A 10,192-nucleotide genomic window follows, 5' to 3' on the forward strand; every position below is an offset into this window, starting at 1 on the left:
AGAATTCCCTTCTATTAATGGTGGAAGAATAAATTTGTGTGTCTAGTAGGAAAAACTGATTACATCTGCTAAGTTACATTGTGACCCAGCTATTCTACTCCTAGGCATATATCTGCAAAACTCAATATATCTGGTCACCAAAAACACATCAAGCATATTCATAGTAACACTTTTTTTTTCAAGGGGGGGGGTCAGTCATGGGGCTTGAACTCTGAGCCTGGGCACTGTCCCTCAGCTTTTCAGTTCAAAGCTAGTGCTCTACCACCTGAGCCACAGATCCACTTACTATAGCAACACTTATTAACAGTTACTGGGGAAACAATTCAAATGTTAATTGGCAATGGATATTTTTGTACATTCATCCAACAGACATTCTATAGCAATGTATAAATATACTGCAACTTCTTACAACCCCCAATTAAGTAGAAGATAAAGTAGCACTACTTTTCTTTTTGTTGTTGTTCGATTATAGGGCTTGAACTCTGGGCCTGGGCACTGTCCCTGAGCTTTTCAGCTCAAGGTGAACGCTCTACCACTTGAGCCACAGCACTACTTTTGGTTTTCTGGTGGTTAATTAGAGGTAAGGACACTCTTGCCCTGCCCGGGCTGGCTTTGAACCGTGATCCTCAGATCTCTGCCTTCTTGAGTAGCTAGAATTACAAGCATAAGCCACCGGCACCCAACTTAGTACTACATTTTTTTCTTTTGCAAAGTTCAAAAACAAGGAAACTAGCCAGGTGTCAGTGTCCCAGACCTGTAAGCCTGGCTACTCTACTCAGGAGGCTGAGATCTGAGGATCTTCATTCAAAGCTGGACCAGGAAGGAAAGTCCATGAGACACATATCTCCAATTAACCACAGGAAAAAAAAAAATCACCTCTTTGGTGGTAGTAATTGGGATAATGATTGTCCTTGAGGAGGACACAACAAGGTATACAAAAGGGATTTCTAGTTTGCCATTGCTTTCTCTCTCCACCTTCTCTCTCCCTCTCCCTCTCTCCCCCTCTCTCTCCTTCGCCTCCTCTCTCTCCCTCTCCCTCTCTTTCCCTCTCCCCCTCTCTCCCACCCTCTCCTGCTTCTCTCTCCCTCTCTCCGCACCTTCTCTCACTTTCTCCCTTCTCCCCCCTCTCTCTCTTCCTGAACTCAGAGCCCAGAAACTGTTCCTGGGCCTCTTTACTCAAGGTTAGTACTTACTACTTGAGCCAATAGTCCACTTCTGGCCTTAAGATTCTCTCACACCTGTAATCCTAGCTACTCAGGAGGCTGAGATCTCAGGATCAAGGTTCAAAGCCAGCATGGGCAGGAAAGTCCATGAGACTCTTTTTTTTCTTTTTTTTTTTTTGGGTCCGGTTGTGGGGCCTGAACTCTGGGCCTGGATGCTGTCCCTCAGCTCTTCAGCTCAAGGCTAGCGTTCTACCACTTGAGCTACAGCGCCACTTCCAGCTTTTTTTCTTTTTGCTTATGTGGTGCTGAGGAATCAAACTCAGGGCCTCATGCATGCAAGGCAAGCGCTCTACCACTGAACCACCTTCCCGGCCCCAGAGACTCTTATCTCCAATAAACCACCAGAAAACCAGAGGTGGTGCTGTGGCTCAAGTGGTAGAACGCTAGCTTTGAGCTGAAGAACTCAGGGACAGCGCCCAGGCCCAGAACTCAAGCTTCACAATTGACCAAAAACCAAAAAAATAGTCTAAGGGACTTTCTTTCCCAGGCTGGCTTTGAATCCTGTTCCTCACATTTCAGCTTCTGAGTAGCTAGGATTATAGGCATGAGCCACAGGCAGCCAGCTGTTTGCGTCCTTAATTTGGGTACTGATTACACTGTGTTTCCTTTGTAACTTGTGTACTTTTCTCTATTACCCTTCAATTAATTGATTGCTAGAGAAGAAACAAATTATTTGAAATACTTTTCTTCTTCTGAGGCTTAGAATTGAACTAGAAAGCTTTTGCTTCCAGAAATCTAGACAGATTGGCAAAATATGGCTTAATTTGTTTGTTTTTGCTTTTTACACTAAAACAGGACCCTTGTGCTGGTGGTTCATGTCTATAATCCTAGCTACTCAAGTGACTGAGATCTGAGGATCCCACTTCATAGCCAGCCTGGGCAGAAAAGTCTGTGAAACTCATATATATACTGTACAGAGGGGTTACATTAGTAAGGTAATGAGTACATTTTCTAAAGAACATTGTTTACTGGGCTGGGAAGGTGGCTCAGTGGTAGAGCGCTCGCCTTGCATGCATAAGGCCCTAGGTTCGATTCCTCAGCACCACATAAGCAAAAAGAAAAAAGCCAGAAGTGGTGCTGTGGCTCAAGTGGTAGAGTGCTAGCCTTAGCCTTAAGCTGAAGAGCTGAGGGACAGTACCCAGGCCCAGAGTTCAGGCCCCAGGACTGGACCCCAAAAAAAAAAAATAACATTGTTACCTCTTCCTTTGTTTTTTGTGAAACTCTTGTCTCCAATAAACTACTCAGAAAACCCCAGCAGTTGCACTGTGGTTCAAGCTTTGAGTAAAAGAAGTTCAGGGACAGCATCCGACTCTGAGTTCAAGCCCCAGGATGAGCAAAAAACAACAACAACAACAACAAAAAAAAAAACAGCCAGATGCCCGTGGCTCACGCCTGTAATCCTAGCTACTCAGGAGGCTGAGATCTGAGTATCACGGTTCAAAGCCAGCCCGGGCAGGAAAGTCTGTGAAACTCTTATCTCCAATAAACCACCGGCACTGTGGCTCAAGTGGTAGCATGCTCATCTTGAGCTGAAGAGCTGAGGGACCACGCCCTGGCCCAGAGTTCCAGCCCCACGACCAACCAAGACCAACCAACCAACCAACCAACAAACAAACAAACAAGGGCTGGGAAGGTGGCTCAGTGGTAGAGCACTTGCCTTGCATGCATGAGGCCCTGGGTTTGATTCCTCAGCACCAACCACATAAGCAGAAGAAAAAAAAAGCCAGAAGTGGCCCTGTGGCTCAAGTGAAGAGCTGAGGCACAGCACCCAGGCCCAGAGTTCAGGCCCCATGACCTGACCCCCCAAAAAAACAAACAAACAAAAAAATGCATACACATACATAGGGCCAAGTGCTGGTGGCTCATACTTGTAATCCTAGCTACTCAGGAGGCTGAGATCTGAGGATCAGGTTCAAAGCCAGCCTGGGCAGAAAAGTCCGTGAAACTCTTATCTCCAGTAAACCACCAGAAAACCAGAAGTGGTGCTATGGCTCAAGAGGTAGAGCACTTACCTTGAGCTGAAGGCTGAGGAACAGTGCCCAGGCCCAGAGTTCATGACAGACAAAAAAAAAAAAAGTAGAGGGGCTGGGAAGGTAGCTCAGTGGTAGAGTGCTTGCCTTGCAAACCAGAGGCCCTGGGTTCGATTCCTCAGCACCACATAAGCAAAAAGAAAAAAGCCGGAAGTGGCCCTGTGGCTCAAGTGGTAGAGTGCTAGCCTTGAGCTGAAGAGCTGAGGGACAGCGCCCAGGCCGAGTTCAGGCCCCATGACTGGACCCAAAAAAAAAAAAAAAGTAGATTTTTTTCACATTAAAACATTTGTATCTCCTCAGAACTTTGTGGTTTTTGTTTCCAATTTTGTGTTTTATAATTATATAACTAATATACTAGCTTATGAGCAGATAGAATAGCATTAAAAAGATAATAAAAAGATTTTTTTTGGCCAGTCTTGGGGCTTGAACTTGGGGCCAAAGAACTGTCCCTGAGCTTCTTTTGCTCAAGACTAGCATTCTACCACTTGAGCCAGAGCATCACTTTGGGAGTTTGATGTTTATATGGTACTGAGGAATCAAATCCAGGGCTTCATTCATGGTAGGCAAGCGTATTATAACTAAGCCACATTCCCAGCCCTAAAAGGAATTTGTGATACTCTGTTCAAGGATCTTCTCTCTGAGGTTTATCTTCTGCCATACTCACATGTAGTTGATATTGCAGGGTCAGTGAATTTTATACATTCATTTTATTTATTTATTTACTGTTCCTTTACAAATTAGGAACTTTTATTCTCAAACCTAGGCCTAGTGATTCACACCTGAAATCCTAACAATTCCAAAGGCTAAGATCTTAGGATAGCGGTTCTAAGCCAGCCAGGCAGCAAAGGCCATGAACCTCCTATCTCTAATAACCCAGCAAAAAAGCAGAAAGCAGAGGTATGGCTCAAGTGGTAGAGCCCAGGGTTTAAGGCCCAGTACTGGCACAAAGGAAAAAAACAACCTTTCATTGTCTTATACAAAGAACTCACTTGAGATATTCAAAATAAAATTTTTTTTGTTAGTCCTAAGGCTTGAACTTAGAACCTGGCACTGTCCCTGAGCTTCTTTTTCTTGTCAGTTGTGGGGCCTGAACTCTGGGCCTGGGCACCGTCCCTCAGCTCTTCAGCTCAAGGCTAGTACTCTACCACATGAGCCACAGTGCCACTTCTGGCTTTTTTTTTTTTTTCTGCTTATGTGGGGCTGAGGAATCAAACGCAGGGCCTCATGCATGCAAGGCAAGTGTTCTACCACTGAGCCACCTTCCCAGTTGCCACCTCCCCCCCCCTCCACCTCCGCCCCGCCATGAGACTCACTCTTATCTCCAATTAACCACCAGAAAAACTGGAAGCCATACTGTGGCTCAAGTGGTAGAGCACTAACCTTGAGCTGAAGAGTTCAGGGACAGTACCCTGGCCCGAGGTCAAGACCCACGATCACCACCACCACCACCACCAAAAAGAGTCTCACAGCCAGGTGCCGGTGGCTCACACCTGTAATCCTAGCTACTCAGGAGGCTGAGATCTGAGGATCGAGGTTCAAAGCCAGCCTGGGCAGGAATGTCCATGAGACTCATTATCTCCAATAAACCACCAGAAAACCGGAAGTAACACTTTAGCTCAAGTGGTTGAGTGCTCACCTTGAGCTGAAGAGCTGAGGGACAGTGCTCAGGCCCACAGTTCAAGCCCCAGAACCTACAAAAAAAAAAGAAGAGTCTCACGGACTTTCCTGCCCAGGCTGGAAACACCCATCCTCAGATCCCAGCCTCCTGAGTAGCTAGGATTACAAGCATCAGCCATGGCACCCAGCTGTAGCTCTTTATCAAGTACTTTTACAACCAGTAACTCCCTTGTCTATAATTGATTCTGTTAAGGTAGAGTTACTTTTGAAATTATTTTACTTAATTATTATTATTTTTTTGGTCGGTCGTGGGGCTTGAACTCTGGGCCTGGGTACTGTCCCTCAGCTCTTCAGCTCAAGGCGAGCGCTCTACCGCTTGAGCTACTGCACCACTTCCAGTTTTCTAGTGGTTTATTGGAGATAAGAGTCTTATGGGGGGCTGGGAAGGTGGCTCAGTGGTAGAGCACTTGCCTTGCATGCTCGAGGCCCTGGGTTCGATTCCTCAGCACCACATAAGAAAAAAAGCCGGAAGTGGCGCTGTGGCTCAAGTGGTAGAGTGCTAGCCTTGAGCTGAAGAGCTGAGGGACAGCACCCAGGCCCAGAGTTCAGGCCCCACGACCGGACCCAAAAAAAAAAAAAAAAAAAGTCTTATGGGGCTGGGAAGATGGCTCAGTGGTAGAGCACTTGCCTTGCATGCCTGAGGCCCTGGGTTCGATTCCTCAGCACCACATAAGCAAAAAGAAAAAAGCCGGAGTGGCGCTGTGGCTCAAGTGGTAGAGCGCTAGCCTTGAGCTGAAGAGCTGAGGGACAGCGCCCAGGCCCAGAGTTCAGGCCCCACGACCGGACCCAAAAAACAAACAAACAAACAAAAAGCGTTTTATGGACTTTTCTGCCCGGGCTGACTTTGAACCGTGATCCTCAGATCTCAGCCTCCTGAGTAGTTAATGATTACAGACGAGAGCCACCAGCGCCTGGCTATTTTTTCTTTTAACTCAGGGCTTGAGCACTGTCCCTGTGCTTTTTTTGCTGAAGGGACACTTGAACTACAGCGCCACTTCTGGCCTTTTTCTGTTTATGTAGTACTGAGGAATTGAACTCAGGGATTCATGTATGCTAAGCAGCACTCTACCACTATGCCACATTCTCAGCCAGCCCTAAAATTTTTTTTTTTTTGACATAAATAACCGAGGTTAATCCATAGTTTGGGCTTTCAAACTCCAGTAAGTTTTAGCCACTGCTCCTTTGAGCTGAGCAGAGTCAAATATGAAGGGTGAAACCAGGTCTCTCCCTGAGAGAAGCTGTACTCACTTCCTAGTTCTCGATGTCAGACATTCCGATTGCAATGAAACCACTAGGTTATTTTGGGAGCTACTTTTAATGGGTACTTGCCCTTCATTTAAAGGAAAAGATGCCACAGTTCAATGGAAGATGATGTGATTTCAGTCACTGGCTAAGGATGTGGTTTAACCAGACAGGATGTCAGACTTGGCACTTTTTTTTGGAGAGGAGTTGGGGAATTTTACCTTAGTTCCTTTTTACCCTTGGGTGGCACAATGAAAGAAAATATACTTTGGTTGGACCAGCTTCCTAAAGAGCAACTGTGAACAAGGAATTCTTGACTTCCTTTGGAATTACAATCCAGAATCCCAGATATTCTTTTTTTTATTATCCATTTTTTTTTTTTGGTCGGTCGTGGGGCTTGAACTCTGGGCCTGAGCACTGTCCCTCAGCTCTTCAGCTCAAGGCTAGCACTCTACCACTTGAGCTACAACGCCACTTCCAAGAATCCCAGATATTCTTACCCTCAAATCTGGTCTCAGGCTGGCTTAGTGGTAGAGTGCTTGCCTAGTACACATGAAGCCCTGGGTTTGATTCCTCAGTACTATATTAACAGAAAAAGTTGGAATTGGTTCTGTGGCTCAAGTGGTAGAGTGCTAGCCTTGAGTAAAAGAAGCTCAGGCCCTGAGTTCAAGCCCTAGAACATACAAAAAGAAAGAAAGAAAAGAAAAGAAAAACAACTCAAATCTGGTCTGAGATGGAACAAATTTCCAATCTTTCATTCAACCACTTGTCACCATGGATTTTCTTTTCCCTCTTCCTCCTCCTTTTCTTTTTTTCTTTTTCTTCCTCTTCCTCCCCCTCCCTCCCTCCCTCCTCCTCCTCGTCCTCCTCCTCCCCTTCCTCCTCTCCTTCCTCCTCCCCCTCCTCCTCCAAAGAATGTTCCAGAATCATTCTTTTCCTGCCAAATGCTTTTTAAAACTACAAACAGGAAGCTGCCAGCAGTCACACCATGTAAGCAGCTGTGTTCTAGGAACCTTGATAAAAGCACTTGTGACGTACAAGGGCAGAGGCATCAGACATTGACACTATCAAGTTTTTTTATAACTTACTCTTACTCAAAGACAGATCACCTAATAGGGAGCTGAGAATTTGACTGAAGTTTCATTTCTGATAATGAACTATGCATGACACACAGTCCTGGATTTGTGTACCTGGTAAGATATTATAAACTCTGATTATTGATCCACTCATGTTTTTCTCCAGTCCAGGGCCTTTCTTGTTAGGCAAGTTTTCTACCAACTTGAGCCATGACTTCCAGCACTGATTTGTAGTTGTATTTATTTCTATTTATTTTGTGCTGGTACTGTAGCCTGAATTTAGGGCCTGGACACTGTCTCTAAATTTTTTTTTTTTTTTTTTTTGTCAGTCATGGGGCTTGAACTCTGGGCTTGGGCACTGTCTCTGCCCTCTTTAGCTCAAGGCGAGCACTCTACCACTTGAGCCACAGTGTCACTTCCAGTTTTCTATTGGTTTATTGGAGATAAAAGTCTCACGGACTTTCCTGCTCAGGTTGGCTTTGGACAGTGATTCTCAGATCTCAGCCTCCTGAGTGCTAGGATTACAGGTGTGAGCCACCAATGCCCTAAACTTTTTCACTCAAAGCTAGTCCTCAGCTGGCACCAGTGGCTCACACCTGTAATCCTAGCTACTCAGGAGGCTAAGATCTGAGAATCACTGTTCAAAGCCAGCCCTGGCAGGAAAATCATGAGACTCTTACCTCCAATTAACCACCAGTGTTCTACTACTTGAGCAACTTGGCTTTTTCTGCTTATATAGTGCTGAGGAATCAAACCCAGGGCCTCATGCATACAAGGCAAGCACTCTACCACTGAGACACTTTCCCAGCCCCTTCTCCAATCTTTGTCCATAAAATGTACATATGTCAGCAGGGTACCAGTGGCTCACACGGGTAATCCTAGCTACTCAGGAGGCTGAGATCTGAGGATTGCAGTTCAGAGCCAACCTGGGCAGGAAAGTCCATAAGAGTCTTATCTCCAGTAAACCACTGGAAGTGGGAGAGTGGCTCAAGTGGTAGAGTGCTAGCCTTGAGCTGAAGAGCGCAGGGACAGTATCAATACCCACGTTCAAGCCCCATGACTGACAAACAACAACCAAAAAAACTGACTGGGAACATGGCTTAAGTGGTAGAGTGCCTGCCTAGTAAGTAAGAGGCTCTGAGTCAACCCCCAGTATGGGGGAAAAATTGTCTCAGTGATGAAAAGACTGAGTAATAAAAGGTGATATTTGAAAGCACCTATCCCAGAAGACCACACGGACACAGTCCCGTACGGGGAAAAGGAGTTTATTGCCAGCCAACGCTACAAGGCCACCTCCCCCATGAGAACTATAGAAATGGCTCCTGTGTGTCTCCTTTTCTTGTGTCTGTGTGGTCTTCTAGGATGGGTAGCTTCAATACTGTAGTTTAAGGAGTTGTAGGGAAGATTTCCAAGGTGTAAAATAGTCTGTGGTATAAAATAATCTTTTGCTGCAAATTGCTTATATGCATGTGTGTGTGTGTGTGTGTGTGTGTGTGCGCGCGCGCGCCAGTCTTGGGGCTTGTGTGAGAACCCAGTTTTGTTGACTCCCACTTTCAGTTCTGAATTTCTAGCCTCCAGCTGAACTGGCGGAATGCAGGCCGCCTGGTCTTAAACCATCTTTGATAACCAGCCACTGTAGTGCACTCCTGCCCCTAATGGCTACAGGACCTTGATGTCTAGCATCAAGACATTATTGTGAAACCATCACCTGTGTGTAGTTTTCTGTGCTTTTATAAACCTTGCCCTATTGAAAGCTGAGACTGCTCTTAGTTCTGAGGTAGCACAGGACAAAGCAGTCTCCAGCAGGCTAATAAAACTCCTTCTTGTAGGGCTGGGAATGTGGCTTAGTGGTAGAGTGCTTGCCTAGTATGCATGAAGCACTGGGTTCAATTCCCCAGTACCACATAAACAGAAGAAGTCAGAAGAGGTGCTGTGGCTCAAGTGGTAGAGTGTTAACCTTGAGCAAAAGAAGCTTAGGGACAGTGCCCAGACTCTGAGTTCAAGCCCCAGGACTGCCAAAAAGAAAACCCAAAATATTCTTTTGTTACCTTTAACCATTCCTCTGTGGATTTTCTTGACTCTGAGGTCATTTCACTTGGACTCAGCCTGGGCACTGTCCCTGAGCTTTTGTGCTCATGGATAGCACTGTACCACTTGAGCCACAGCTACCCATCTGGCATTTCTTTTTCTTCTGTCAGTCGTGGGGCTTGGACTCGGCCTGAGCCCTGTCCCTGAGCTCTTCAGCTCACTGCTAGTGCTCTACCACTTGAGCCACAGAGCCACTTCCAGTTTTCTGGTGATTAATTGGAGATAAGAGTTTCACTGGGGCTGGGAAGTTGGCTCAGTGGTAGAGCGCTTACCTTGCATGCCTGAGGCCCTGGGTTCGATTCCTCAGCACCACATAAGCAAAAAGAAAAAAGCCGGAAGTGGCACTGTGGCTCAAGTGGTAGGGCGCTAGCCTTGAGCTGAAGAGCCGAGGGACAGCGCCCAGGCCCAGAGTTCAGGCCCCACGACCGGAACCCCCCCCCAAAAAAAAAAAAAAAAAAGAGTTTCACAGCCTTTCCTGCCCAGACTGGCTTTGAACCGCCATCCAAAGAGTTTAGCCTCCAGAGTAGCTAGGATTATAGGCGTAAGCCATTGGCGCCCAGCTTGGCATTTATTTATTTATTTTTTAGTGGGGGCAGGGATGATTAAGTGGAGGTAAAGAGTCTTAAGGAGTTTCCTGTCAAGGCTGGCTTTGAACCTGACCCTCAGATCTGAGCCTCTGGAGTAGTGTACCTAAGGTTACAGGTGGGAACCACTGGCACCCAGCTTTATATGCATTATTGTAAAAGCACTGTTCTTATATTCTTCCTCTGTGTGTGTGTGTGTGTGTGTGTGTGATTGCTTTTGTTTTTTGGTGCTGGTCTTGGGGCTTGAACTCAGGGCCTGGAACTGGCTCACT

Source organism: Dipodomys spectabilis, unplaced genomic scaffold (assembly GCF_019054845.1).
Source record: "Dipodomys spectabilis isolate Male_0828 unplaced genomic scaffold, ASM1905484v1 ptg000108l, whole genome shotgun sequence".
NCBI classification, from domain to species: Eukaryota; Metazoa; Chordata; class Mammalia; order Rodentia; family Heteromyidae; genus Dipodomys; species Dipodomys spectabilis.